At 40.6% G+C, this 15,321-nt stretch overlaps 1 long non-coding RNA gene across 2 annotated transcripts in view; it reads left to right on the top strand.

Moving 5' to 3' along the window:
* LOC144324142 (uncharacterized) overlaps window positions 1-15,321 on the top strand; it is a 46,023-nt gene that overhangs the window by 3,924 nt on the left and 26,778 nt on the right. The gene's annotated exons all lie outside the window — the stretch shown is intronic.

Below are 15,321 nucleotides of genomic sequence, written 5' to 3'. Positions count from 1 at the left end.
GTCAGGGGCGCTGCCGCTGGCCCGACCAGTCTTTGCTTGAAAAAGCGTGGCTGTCGCTGTTCTCCACGGTTTCTGGCCCATCTTCCTTCCCCAGCCCGGCAGCGGGCGTTCAAATAGAGCGAGGGAGCCCTGCTCTCCTGCCAGCGAGCTCCCCGCGGTGCGCGCATCTGCTCCAGCCTAACGGGGCTCGGCGGGGGCGGGCGGGGGCCGCGGCAGCGGGTCGGGGGGGGCTTGTGCCGCGCGGACCCAAAGGGAGTAAGTTCCTGGGAGAAGCGGCTGGGGGCTCTGCGTCCACCTTCTGGCCCCGTCCACCTTCTGGCCCCGGATTTTCTTACCTCATTTCAGCCATTGCTTCCCAATTTCCACTACCAGAGCCAAATGTCTTTGGCAGCAGTCGTGGTAACTCTTGAATTTATTTGCCTGAATAATGGGGGAAAAAATATCCTTATTGAGTGGAGTTCTGCTGTATAACCAACCTATGCAAGTGCGTAGGTTTTGTGACCTAGAGCGGGTATTAAGGGGTACGTTTTTAGCAGAGCCGAGTGTGGGCCCTGGACTCCTTGCACGTATGTGAGCTTAAGTCCTTCCTATGAGGCAGAGGAATATATGAATAGAAGTTTGGTATGTAGGTACCCACACACCTAAGTTGGTAAAAAGAATGGAGCATGTGTAAATACATGTGTGCATGGGGCGTAAGGATTCGATGGGCAAATAAATAGGGAGTGGGTTGAAAATCCATTGAGCTCCTGCTTGGGAGCCAGGCATTTCTCTGCAGCTTGTCAACCACCACCTGCTTACCCGGGTTTTGTCCTAGTCCTCACACTCTGGGAGCGTTGGCCTTGGGGGCAGTCAGTGTTTGAATCCTGGTGCTACCATTTAGGAGCTGCGTCAGTTGGACAAATGATCCAGTATCTCTGAGCCTCAATTTCTTTGTCCACAAAATGAAAATATTCTTAAGGCCTTTCTCAGGTGTGGATACTTTTTTAAAGATTTATTTATTCATGAGAAACACAGAGAGAGGCAGAGACACAGGCAGAGGGAGAAGCAGGCTCCATGCAGGGAGCCTGATGTGGGACTCGATCCTGCGTCTCCAGGATCAGGCCCTGGGTTGAAGGCAGGTGCCAAACCGCTGAGCCACCCGGGCTGCCTGGTATGGATAATTTTTAATACGGGCATAGTAGGGCCACACTTCTGATCAGTCTTTTCATCATTATTAGCTCAGGTTTGGTTTGAGCAATTTGATGTGAGTATGCTACCACATGTCTTTAGAACTCAGTCAACTCATTGTTCCCTCTAATATTCCATCCTTCACCAATCTCTTCAAGCCCCTAAAAGCTCTCACCTTCAGAGACAATCCCAACTGCTATCTGTGAAGAAATGAGGCATTTGTCAGCTTTGTCCCTTTCAAAACAATTAACACCTGCATCCATACAAAATGACAGTTGTTTGATTTTGAGTCATTTAGTAGAAGTCTAAAATCTAAATATATTTATGTCAATCGCTTTCCAATTGTTAAACAGTTCATACATAGATTTATTGAAGGATGTAAGAAACATTAAAATAATTATGCCTACCACAGAGAAGTCACAATCTGGTTAGGAATAAAAGACCTACATACTGGAAAAATTTGTGAACAATGATACATAATAATAGTTTGTAACTGATAGTCACAAGGGTCAAATTTCAGTACTAAGGATAATACAGTATTATAAAAATGGGCCAATTATTTAAAAATGCCAATTATGATTGGTACATCCTCGGCAGGGCACTGCAAAATAATGTGGATCTTATACTCACTTTTTAATGTAGAAAAAGCACTGGGATGTTAGTTTTTTCTACTGCTAACTAGCTACTCCGACCTAGGAGACCCTTGAACTTATCTGCTGTAGATTCTTACTGGTCAAAAAAAAAAAAAAAAAAGTAATTATCTAATCTTTATGATCCCTTCCAGCTGTAAAATACAGTGATTTTACTGGGAAATTTATGTTTGAAAATCCGTGAACACACTAGCCTCAATAATAGATGTAGTTTTCTCATTTATGTTAGGTAGTTTGGATTCTTGTCAGGGAAGAATAATTCAAAGTGGCTTACTAATATTGTGCAAGTTAAAAATACCAGTGCTATTTGAGCTAGAACACCATATGTGAGGAAACACAATAGGATAGAAATTGCTCATCCAAAATGTTATAGATGCAGAAAATCGTCAACACTTTTTTCAAGCCATAGGAAGATGCCAAAAATAATGAAGGTACAGTTGTATAACCTCATAGGAGAGTCCAGCTTCCTCTCAGTTCTTTCTTCAGTAATATGATACCGGTGAGGAACTCAAGAGTATGGCATCAAACCAAAGCTATCTCTACTTTTATTTTTTTTAAAAGATAGTTTGTTTGCCTCATTTGTATGTACTGTAATGGTTAAATGAGAAAATACAGAGAATTTATCCTGGCACATAGTAAGCGCTCATTAAAAGTTGGCTCTTAGTATTCTTCCTTTTTTTTTATAATTAGTAGGGTAGATAATTCACCAAGTATATGCATTACATTCTTTTTTACATTGTCTTTATTTCATTGCCTTAGACTAAGAATTTTTTAAAAGATTTTATTTATTTGAGAGAGAGAAGGAGGGAGGAAGGGAGGAGCAGAAGGAGAGGGAGCCCTAACACAGGACTCTATCCCACGACCCTGAGATCATGACCTGAGCCGAAATCAAGAGTTGGACACTTAAATAACTGAGCCACCCAGGTGCCCCTTAAGCTAAGAATTTTATCAAACTAAAATACACATTAGTTTGAAGGCAATGGGAATGAGAAATGTTAGTGCTAGGTTTGCCTATCTTTGAAAATGAATAGGTTCAAATGAATTACATATAGGAATAGAACCCCGAGTTTTTCTCTGGTCTAAGTTAATTGTACTTTTAAGAAAGAGAGATTATAAAATAAGTAGGAGGTGTTACATCTCTTAAATGGTAGAAGTCTCTAGATTAAATCACAGAAATCACTCTGGTATAAGTGATCCTGGATATATGCATGAATATGTTTATATTCAGGTGATGTATACATTTAAAATCTTAGAAACTTTATGAAGTCTTGAAATAACTAAAGCAATTACAGACAGCCCGGGTTACTCCAAGATCATTGTTGGAAATCATGTGTTTGGAAATTCACTTCATTGAAGGAAGAAATCTATATTTCATGAATTTGGAGTGTTCTAGTCCTCTCTATAATTTCACGACTAAAGGTTTATTTTGAAATAACCCACCTATGATATCTTACATAAAAACTGTATAACGAAAGGATGAGTGAAGAGAGCTGGTCCTAGGGAGCCTGTAGTAAAAGGACATGTTGGTGCTAGAGTGATGGCCGATGTCCTCAGTAGCGTGATCACAAGGTAAAGATTTGTTGAATGAATATGGACATATTACTTCTTGAGAAAGGAATGCAAAATGAAATATGGTTGAGGTGGTTACCATTCTCACAAAGTTAGGAATCCCTAGTCTAAGCTGTCTAGTTTTGTTGGTTTTCTATCTTCTAGCTTCTTTCTTGGGCTGCTTTCCTTGTTCTTTATGAAGAATTCCAGAGATGTGATCATCTTCCTTGGAAGTCATTTCTACATCTAATTATTGAGGAATCCAGCACATATTCTGCATCGTGTATTCTCTGGCCTATTCTCGCTGGACCATGAAATTCGTAGTTGATTCATTTAAAGTTCTCAGTACCTTGTAAACAACAGGTCCTATCAAATGAAATTGATCCAGAAAAATTCTTCCTATATCCTGCAAAATACATTGTGCTACTTTGAGCTTTTCAGTCTTTTTAACGGCCATAGGTAGTAATTGTTCAACAACTCCTTAGAGAATCTCTGAATTTAAAAAATTGTAATTAAAACTACCTTGTAAACTAAGCAACTTAAGGTCTTCAGCTTCTGCCCAATAAGATCTACCTTTCATCTCTTTGATGATATAAATTGTACTTGCCCTAGGAGAGGAGAACTAATGTTTATTGAAATTCAGGGTTAGAGCTGAATTTAAGTCCTAGCTATGTTTTTAAAGCTCTATGACTCTAGGTAAGTGATTTAAATTCTTTGAGCTTTAGATTTGGACTATTAAATTTATTTAATTTATTTGGACTATTAAATTTAAATTTATATATTCAAATTTCTTTTAAAAATAAATAAGACCCCAAAAGAGTAGGGGTAAGGGAACTTACCTTGTAGGGTTATTGGAATAAATATAAGGCAAGTGTAAGGCACCTTACATAAAGTAGGCACCTAAAAAGAATAATTTCCCACCACCCTGCCCTAGCCTTACCCATGGTGGATGCTCTCCCAGCTGGAAAGTGGTATAGCTAGGATTTGTTTTTAGATCAGTCTCTCTCTTTTATACCTCATTGCCTTTACCTAATGTTTCTCTAACTCTTATTGAAATCATGACAATAAAAATGGAACATAAAATTCAAAATAGGGTCTTCCTAATGTCACTATGGTGTGAGAATAGGTAAAAATAACTAGAAAGAGTAAACCCGGCCAGTGTCTCAGGAGTAGAAGCCTTCAAAACAGGAAGGCTCTGATAGGGGAGGAGAACATAATAACTATCAGGGACGGGGGGATGGAGTATGTGAAAAGTGAAAGTTTGCACTGTCTACTTGTAAAATGTCACCGTACCCAGTGCATTATCGCAAACGTGTAGTTAGAGCTGATGTTGAGGTGCCATGGTTGGTAAAACAGAAAGAGTAGCACACAATTGCCAGTCACCAGAGCTCCTGTGCCACAGTGACAGATTGTGGCGATAAGCTGGTCAGTGATGGTAAATATTTTTAAATGGATGGGTAGACCTATGTTAAAATGTTTTTCTTCTTTTTTTTTTTTCTTCTTTAGTACAAGTGGAAAGTTAAAAGGTAAGCTTCATTGAAAGAAAAATGAGGGTTTTGACCTAAAAGTTGGAATATATACCTAAAAAACAAAACAAAACAAAAAAAACCAAAATCACAGGTGAGGCTTTAAATAGAAAAATGCAACACTTTTAATTAATAAGGGGTAGTTTATTCAAATACCTCCTAGGCCCAGCTTTTCAATCTGACATGGCAAATCAACATTTCACAGGTCATTTCCTTTAAACTATTATTCTGACCTATTCCTTTTCCCTTAGGTAAATTATAATGGTATTATATGCTTCAAGTTATAATTATTTCAGTGTTTATAAGCTTTTCAAGAGTTTGGAAACTTATTTTCTTTTTTTAAAATCATCTTAAGGTAAGCCAGGAGTAAACTTCGTGATTTAAATTTCCTTTTTTTTTTTTTTTTTTGGCTTTCTCTGCCAACATTGCTCTAAGGCTTTAATAATGGGTTGAAAGATTCAGGAAAAAGAAATCTTCTAGGATTTTCCTATATTTTAAGAGAAGGGAGGCAGCATTAGAAAGAAAGCTAGTATTTCTGCAGTTTTTTTTGCCATGCAGAGGAGAGAGAGGGAAACACCATAGTCCTTACTTTATGATGGCTAGTCAGCATGGGGGGACCGCATGGAAGCCTCAGAGGCCATAATGAGCTCCCCTGATGAAAACCAAGAGGGCACATCTGACCTCTCTGAGCTTCTGTGCCTTTGTCCATACACTGGGATGCGAACATCTACCCTATCTGCCTTGGCAAGGCTAAGGGAGCAGTTGCACACCAAAAGGCTTTGTTAAACCACTCTTCATTGAATACATTGGTTGGGCCTTGTAGTGTCCTAACCTCACTTTCTCGGGTTAGGTTAGGTTCTTCCTTGCAAGGGAAAATGCAGCTCCTCAAATGTTCAGTACAGTTTGCATCCAAATGCACTTTGGTAGCAGACTGTCCTGCGAAACTTGAATCTGCTTTTGCTTTTTTGTTTACATTTTAGCTTCTGCTCACTTGTTGAGTTCTCATTTTAAGCTGTATTTCATCTGTGTTAAGCCCATTGGAGTGAGAAGCTCATCCATAAGATAATGTGCTCCAAACTCCTATTTCTCTCTCTGAAGATGGGTCTGAATTGAGTAGAAGATAGGACCAAGCAATTAGACTTTTGCTTTGACTGGAATATACTTTGATTAGAATAGATCAGAAAAGAAACCTCGCGAATGGGAAAATACAATGATTTTAATTATGTTATTTCACTAATGAAGGTTTGATGTACATAAAATATATAGAAGCTATATAATTTCATGTTGGCCTTACTTCATGGGGTTATATTCTGAAGTTACTATTTTCTAAAATCATTTTCTATTCATATATGCAGGTGTTGTGTTTTTTCCCTTAGAATTACTCTCTTTAAACTTTTTACCTTCTCTAAGGAAATTTTTTATACTTTTTAACTTGGATCCATTATGGTTTTTGTTGTTGTTGATTTTGGGGGGGGGGGGGGGAGAGGCAGGGAGAGGTGGTGAAGGGCAGAGGGGGAGAGAGAGAGAATCTTAAGTAGGCTCCAAGGTCAACCTGACTGGGGCTCAATCTCACAACCCTGAGATCATGATCTGAGCCAAAATCAAGAGTCATACACTTAATTGACTGAACCACCCAACTGCGCCATCCATTATGATCTTTTCTTCTGAACTGAATAGAACTGAAATTCTACTTCTTATATTTAATATTCTATTTTCATTCAGTATTTGCAGGAATATAGCATAACGGTCACAAACTGTGCCCTAAAGTTGGGACCACTTCTTAATGACATGACTTTGAGCAAGTTTTACCTTTCTGAACCTTAATTTCCTCATCAAAAAGTGGTAATAATTATTGTCCCTGTCTTCCTCATAGTGTTTTTGTGAGGCTAAAATGAGATGACCCATATGTACTGTCTGGCACATGTTTGGCTCAGCTACTTACCATCTGTCAGCATCACTATTAAAAAATAAATATCTTAAAAGTTGAGATTGTCTCATATTCCTCTCTTTGCACCAAACCCCATGTACAGTGCTTGGCATCTGACAGATTCTCAGTAGTTATTTCCTGAATAAATGGCAAAAATATCCAGTAAGTTTTATAGTCCCCATTCTTTGTTTGCCAGCCCACTGGTTTATCCCTGCTTCTGGAATTTTTCACTGAGAGTTATGGATACCAGAGATTGGACTCCTGGAATGTACTGAAATCTTGGTGTTTATGCAAGAAAGGTTGCATTTTTTAAATCAGACTGCATATTCTGGGGTGTATTTTTCAGCGCTCTTTTGGCTTTGGACTTGACACTCTCACAAGTCATGGATCTCTCTCTTTACACTGGCTCTGCTGATCTCACAGCTCCACAGTTTTGGGGTTTTTTGTTTGTTTGTTTTAAAGATTTTATTTATTCATGAGAGACACAGAGAGAGGCAGAGGGAGCAGCAGGCTCCATGCAGGGAGCCCAATGTGGGACTCGATCCCAGGGCTCCAGGAGCACGCCCTGGGCTGTGGCAGACACTTAACTGCTGAGCCACCCAGGCATCCCACCACAGGTCCACAGTTTAGATCATCTGGTCCAAACAGTATGTTTTACCATAAACCACCCTCATTTCTGCTTTACTTTTACCAACGGGTGGGATCATTGCATTAAAGGTCATGGCTCAGGAATGGTGTACTTCCTGTCGCCAAGATTTGGACAAACCAGAGTCTGTGTCAGCTGGTCTGGCCATTTCAGTGTCTGTTCTACCTGCAGCTGGAGGGAGCTGATGGAGCAGTCATCCATGATCATGCAGCTACTTAGAGAATAGAACTCAAGGGAAAGCACATTGGGAAGTAAGAGGGCTTGCTTTCACCTCCCACTCTAAATCAGTTTCTGTAATCTAGCTTTTATTTGTAGTCTACTTTTAGTCCATTGCTGAACTGGGTCCTTGTCCAGTTAATGAAATTACTACTTTGTTTACTATTTGGCTATCATTTCTTGTCTATATACTTCTTTGGCAAAGACTCCCAGAGATATGTCCAAAGCCATGTGCAAAACCAAATCCTTAACATCATTCTCCATCCAGTCCAAACTAGTTCACAAAAACTTTTTAGACAGCCACTGTAAGCATCTTTTTCTAAAGCTGGACCTTTTGCAGATTAAGAGAGGTAGCCTATTCTAATCTTGTCCTATTCACCCTGTTGATGAGGGAGAGATTCCAGCCCTACAGTTATGAGGATGGTTGAACACATGACACCTGACACTGGACTGCTGACACTGTCAATGGTTTACTAGTCACTTTTGCTTACAGCCACAGAGATAGACACCATGTCCTGCAGGGCCACATGGGAGTTCCATCAAGAACGGAATGAGGGCAGCCCCGGTGACCCAGCGGTTTGGCGCCGCCTTCAGCCCAGGGCGTGATCCTGGAGACCCTGGGATCAAGTCCCATGTCGGGCTCCCTACATGGAGCCTGCTTCTCCCTCTGCCTATCTCTCTCTCTCTCTCTGTCATGAATAAATAAAATCTTAAAAAAAAAAAAAAAAAAAAAAAAGAATGGAATGAACATCCAGAGGCTGTGAGGAGGCAGGCTTTGTAAGTGTCAAGAGGATGAGGTCACCCCTGGTTTCCACTGGGGAATGTGATTGGGTTGTTTGAATGATCTCGCAGGCTGGCAGGGAACTAAAACTTGATACTCAGAGATAAGCAGCAAGTGCATCTGGTCCCTTGGAAGCAAGGTTTTTGGCCAGAGGTCCTCTTCCGTAAGAGCAGGCTGGGAAAGCAAATTCACAGTTAGGCCATTTGAGCTCCTCCTGATTTCATCAAATGTCAAGGCAGCATGTAATATTGGGCCTTAATTTTTTTAGGATTAACACCATACAGGCCATCCTAACATAACATCATTCGCTCATCACTTTGGAATGTTACTCTAGATGGGTGTTTGTGGTCTTACTTTTGGTAAAATTGTGAGCTACACGGGGACAGCCAGCACTTCCAAGACCAGGCACTCTATGGTTTGGAAAGACATGATTAATAAATAAAATCTTAAAAAAAAAAAAAAAAAAAAGGGCAGCCCCGGTGGCGCAGTGGTTTAGTGCCACCTGTAGCCTGGGGTGTGATCCCGGAGACCCGGGATCGAGTCCCACGGCAAGCTCCCTGCATGGAGCCTGCTTCTCCCTCTGCTTGTGTCTCTGCCTCTCTCTCTCTCTCTCTCTCTCTCTGTCTCTCATGAATAAATAAAATCTTAAAAAAAAAAAAAAAAGACATGATTGGCATTAAAATAACCTGTTCTGTCCTAGTCGAAGTGATATTTTCAAATTTAGTCCTACGAAGACCATTTAATACACTCAAGTTTTGTTCCTGGGTGTGGTTAGTTTTTTAAATGTAGCCAAACCTTTAGTCCTAAAGGCTGTGCTGGGTAGAATTTAAACTTGTATCAGTGAAGAGTTTGAACTCATGGCTGGCACCGTTGCCCACTTACCATCCTCATCCTGCTGAATTAAAGCCCTGTGATGTGCCACGGATTGACAGCTCTACACATTTAGACTTACCCACTGTTTGCTGACATTCGAGAAGAGCTAATGTGTTTTCTTTCCACTCTGTTTTCAAACAATGGGTAAAACAATAAAATGAATGGAACATGGGCATTCTTTTTAAAATCAGAGTTAAGCTAAGGCCTAAATACCAGAATGCTGAGGTCTCAAATGTATTATTCAGGCTGCGTATTTTAGGCACTAATGGGGCCCATTAAGAGGTCTTATTGTTGCTAAATTGAAGCAAATTGGTGTGAAGAAGGAAATGTGAGGAGGTTGCAGACAGATTGAAAGAATTTACAATATATCCCCTCAATTTTCTAAAAATCTAATATGAAATCTTTTATCCATCTCAATTTAAGTCCATTAAACTGATTGTATTTTCTACTTTATTAAAATATTTGTTAAATTCTACACAACCATAAACACAAAGCTCTTTCCCTTTTAACTGTGTTTTACAGTTAGACAAATGAAGTTTTCAAAATCTCGCTGATTTTGATATTGTCAGGGTAATCCATTATGTCTCTGAGACAGAATGCCTTTCTTGTACGTCTTACAAATAATCCAATCTAGATCCATCACAGAACAGAGGAAATACTGTTGTAAAAAAACGATTCATTTCACTTGCACATGAAAACTTGAACAGTTAAATTCAAATGAGATTTCCATTTACTCGACTCTTCATTGGCATAGAAATCCCTCTCCAGAGTTGAACACTGCTTTTAAGGATTAAGTGCTAACTTTCTTTCCCTACTGTTAGTTCTAAAAATTTTCTAGTGAAATCACCACTTATATAATTCCAAATTCGGGATTAGGAATTTGATGTACATGTTTTCAGTAGGGTTTTTTTTCATATTATAAAAGAATACATGCTCATTATAGAAAATTTTGGTAAACATAAAAAGTGCAATTTGACCTGCTAAAGACAACAACTGTTCACCTTCTGTGAATTTGTTTCCATTTTTCCTTCATTCAACCTAGAGGTGTGCTGTCTCATATGGTAGCCACTTGTAGCTGGGCCTCCCAAACCCCATTTGGTCTCCTCTTCAGCAATGCCTCCAGGCACGGTTTGCATTCCCTCTTCCTGCTCCTGCAGTCTGGAAATTGCCTCTAGGCAGAAAATAATGGCAACTACAGGGCTCACCTCAATTGTTTCCCTTTCCTCGGAGATCACTGTTCTGTAAGGCGTGTTGTCCAATGTCTAGAAACAGTTGTTTTTATTTTGTGCAGTGTTCTGGTTGTTTTCCATGGGAGGTTGTCATTATATCATGAATGATGGTGGAAGTTTTTGTCACCTTATTTTATGTGTCTCATAATCAATATATGGTTAGATTATGGGAGAAGTATTTATAGGGGAATTTAAAACATTTTTAAATATATTTTCATGAAGACAGAGTCGTTTGTCGTCTTAGTTTAAGCCTTGGAGGGAATATTTCTTTCTTTCTTTTTTTTTTTTTTTTTAAGATTTTATTTATTCATGAGGGAGAGAGGGAGAGAGAGAGAGAGAGAGAGGAGCAGAGGGAGAAGCAGGCTCCATGCAGGGAGCCTGACAAGGGACTTGATCCTGGGTCTCCAGGATCAGGCCCTGGGCCGAAGGGGTGCTAAACCACTGATCCACCCAGGCTGCCCTTTTTTTCTATATTTAATTCAACAAATTAAATATAGCACTTACTATGGCTATGTGCTATTCTAGGTGCTACAGATACGGCAGGGTACAAACTTAGATAAATTCCTGCCCTAAGGTAGCTTCCATTGGGATAAAGACAATAAATAAAATATGGAATAATAGTTAGATGGTGATAGGCACCATGGAAAAAGAGAGACACAGATAGGAAGATAAGGGAATGAGTGATAATTTAAATAGATGTTCAGGGAAAGGCTGGTTAACGAAGTGACATTTACCCAAAGACCCAGAGTGATATCTGTGGATGTCTGGGAGAAGAGCATTTAAGTCAGAGAAGATAGTAAGTGGAAGGGATGCAGAGGATGCCTGGAACTGGCAAGGAATAGTGAGAAGATCATGAGGCTGGAGCAGGTGAGCAAGGGGAAGAGCAGTAGGAGATGAGGCCAAAGACCTAGGAGGGGGGCAGATTGTATATGTTTGAAATACATTGTAACAGTTGTGGCTTTTACTTAAAGTAAAATAGATTGGAATCAGAAGATTTTAAGTCAAAGAGTGACATGACCTAACTTCTGTTTTAACGGTGCCACTCAATGCTATGTTGAGCATAGGCTGAGAGACAAAGGCAGGAGTGGGGAGTTCAGATAGGAGGCTATTAGAGCAATCATGGGCACTGGGATCAGGGGTGTCACCCTGGAGTTAGTGAGATGTGGTTGGATTTGAACATATATTTTTTAGCTTTTTTTAAAAATATATTTTATTTATTCATGAGAGACAGAGAGGCAGAGACACAGGCAGAGGGGGAAGCAGGCTCCACGCAGGAGCCTGATGTGGGACTTGATCCTGGACCTCTGGGATCACACCCTGAGCCGGAGGCAGATGCTCAAGCACTGAGCCACCCAGGCGTCCCTTTTTTAGCTTTTTATTATGGAAAATATAAACATAGGAAAAAGTAAGGAATGGGCTAATGATCTCCGATGTGACTACTTTCGTAGTTGTCAGCTCATGTTTAATCTTGTTTCATCTATACCTCTAGTCACTTTCTGCCCCTCCTTTCCTCCTACTGGATTATTTTAAGCAAATTAAAGACATTTGAAGACACATCAGAGGAATGAAAGAGAAAAGCCAAGGATGACTGTCTTTTTCTAAGTCTTTGCCCTTGAGCACCTCAAAATGTGGTGTTGTCATCCTCAACAGAGATGAAGTCGTCTATAGGAGCACTGGGTGAAGTGGGGAGCCTGTTGGAGGAGTAAATTTGGAACTCAATTTGGGATATGAAAATTTGAGATGTCTTAAAAAGTTCAGGTGGCAATGTTGAGTAGGCTGTTACATGAACCCGAAATCAAGAGAATAAGCCCGAGAAGGAAATGTAAATTTTGGAGTTGTCTGCGTGCACATGACATTTAAAGTTACGAGATTAGAGGGACACCTGGGTGGCTCAGTTGGTTAAACATCTGCCTTCAGCTCAGGTCATGATCTCAGGGTCTCTCACATGTGGCTCCCTGCTCGGTGGGGAGCCTGCTTCTCCCCTTGCTGCTCCCTCTGCTTCTGTACTTTATTTCTCTCTGTGTCTCTGTCAAATTAATAAAATCTTTAAAGTTATGAGATTAGATAATATTGCCAAAGGAATGAGTATAGATTAAGAAGAAAAGATCTCCTAAGCTCTTGGGTTCTCCATTGAATGGTACAAGGTCAGAGAGAGGAAGAGAAATCACCAACGAAGACTGAAAAGGTGTAAATAACCAGGTCAGAGGGAAATCAAAAAAGTGTGATGTCCAGGAAGCCAAATGGAAAAAACTGCTGATGGGCTTAAGTAAGAGAAGACTAGAGAATTGAGCAGTGGAGTTAGCAACAATGAACAAAATCATTCAGGATAACAAGAGGAGCGCTGGTAGAAGGGAGGAGGAGCAAAAGCATGTTGGAAACAGATTCCAGAATGGAGAGACTGGATTACAGCAAGTATAGACGACTTTCTTGGAGGAGTAAATGGAAAGAGCTATGTGGTGGCAGAGGGAGGGGTCGAGCAGGAGAAATAATAGCATGTCTGTAGACTGATAGCAAAGATTGAATATTGAGTAGAAAACACAAATTGGTGGTGAGGTGTGAGAACTGCAAGAGCAGCTTCCTTGAGGGTACGGGATCCGGCATTGCCTTCTGGGGTGGTAGATGGCTTGTCTACAGTAATCAGCTGGAAGGTAGAGGAAGTACCTGGGTACCGGTGTGGGTAGTGGGACCTGGAACAGTGGGAGCTTCTGATGGAAACAGGAGGCAAAGCCACAGCTGGTATGGAAAGGACTAAGTATGACATCATCGTTTAGGAGGGTGGGGATGAGAGAACCCGAACAGTTGTTGGGCAGCAATTAGGTTCTTTGGGTGGTGAATGCCAAGGGCTCTGGTTTGTCTTAATAATTTTTTAGCCAGACTTCACGTCTGGGTCTCTTTACAGTAAATTTTGCTTAAAACTTAAGTCCTTGGGGATCCCTGGGTGGCTCAGCAGTTTAGCACCTGCCTTTGGCCCAGGGTGCGATCCTGGAGTCCTGGGATCGAGTCCCACATCGGGCTCCCGGCATGGAGCCTGCTTCTCCCTCTGCATGTGTCTCTGCCTCTCTCTCTCTCTCTCTGTCTCTGTCTCTGTGTCTATCATGAATAAATAAATAAATCTTAAAAAAAAAAAACAACACTTAAGTCCTTCCTAGTATAACCTTATACTGTATACTTGGTAGCTAGCTCCTTCAACTCAAGAACGTTTTCTTCTATCATAACTGATTTTTCCTTGTTTCAATTATTTCTGGCTTTTTTTTTTTTTTTTAAACCCTAAACTTCTTTTGATTTACCAGTGGGTCACGTAGGTGCTCGCTCTCCTCTAACCCACTCATTTTTCACTCTCACATTTTCTTTTTCATTGTTCTTTGTTTCCTGATGACCTTTTCAGATTTAATTCTCTACACCAGTGTTTCCAAAGCCTGCCTGGTTGTCAAAATCACCTGCGGGTATTTTTAAACAGGCAGATTCAGGGAAAAAAGCCATGGAAGATTCTGAATGAAAAGGCCTGTGTTGGGGCCTGGTAGTATGTGTGTTTAAAAGGCTTTCTGGGTAATTCTGATAATCAGCTGGGATTAGTGACCACAGCTCTAGTCACTGATGAAATTTGCCAGTTACTAATTCTAGAAAGGATTGCAATTCCCGTTCCCTTCTGGGTCTCCTACAGTCTGTCCACAGCTTCAGTGTGTGTCTGTGTGTGTATTGCCTGCTCTTCAGAACATGATTTTTACATCTCCGCCAATTTCCCTTAATCTTTATATTTTATTTTACTCTGCGCTTGTCCCCCTCCCCCTCAGCAGCTCCCTGCTCTTCTCTCAAAGATCAACTTTCATTACAAGCTGTCGAGGATGAAAGCACATGTTCCCTGAAATTTCTTTTCCTAAAATAACTTTTTGAGGTGTGTACTTCGCCTGACTCTAAAGGACCATGTTCCATTTACCTTGGCTGTGGTGCTTTTTTGGTAATTTTTTTTTTCTTTAAAGATTTTACTTATTTATTCATGAGAGACAGAGAGAGAGAGGCAGGCAGAGACACAGGCAGAGGGAGAAGGAGGCTCCATCCATGGATCAGGCCCGGGGCTGAAGGCAGGCACTAAACTGCTGAGCCACGCAGGCCTCCCAGCTCTTTTGGTAAATTTTAAGGGTAGTTTTGTTTACCGTTTATCTTTTAATGAGAGTTTGGGGGCACCTGGGTGGCTCAGCGGTTGAGTGTCTGCCTTTGGCTCAGGGTGTGATCCAGGGGTTCTGAGATCAAGTCCCACATCACGTTCCCCACAAGGAGCCTGCTTCTCCCTCTGCCTGTGTCTCTGCCTCTCTCTGCCTCTCTCATGAATAAATAAGATCTTTAAAAAAAACAAAGAGTTTGACTATATACTGGTATTTGCCAACAGAGGGTGGGTATCCCTCTCAAGTCTAAAGCCCTACAATGGTCAATCTCTCCCGATCCAATATTTTGTTGTTTTGCTATGAGTTTTCAAGGAGACTGAAATTTTTTAAATTATGAAATACACATTTGAAAGAATATTTAGAATAATTTATTACTAAGTTGAAATCATTAGCAAATGAATACATCAGAAGCTACCTGGCCTCGGTTCCATGCTGTAAGTAAAAAGGGACCACCCAGTGTGCCACTACCTATATACTTCTCTTTCCTGTGGACTATGGTTGAGAAGTTAGATTATCTCAGGTTGTGGAGAAAGAATGGTAGTTGGGATCAGAAAACAGAAGGGTTGATAATTCTTTTGTTATCTTAAAAAATAGTACC

This window comes from Canis aureus, chromosome 11 (assembly GCF_053574225.1).
Source record: "Canis aureus isolate CA01 chromosome 11, VMU_Caureus_v.1.0, whole genome shotgun sequence".
NCBI classification, from domain to species: domain Eukaryota; kingdom Metazoa; phylum Chordata; class Mammalia; order Carnivora; family Canidae; genus Canis; species Canis aureus.
Note: the sequence above shows the minus strand (reverse complement) of the source record. Positions and strands in the feature narration are given on the sequence as shown.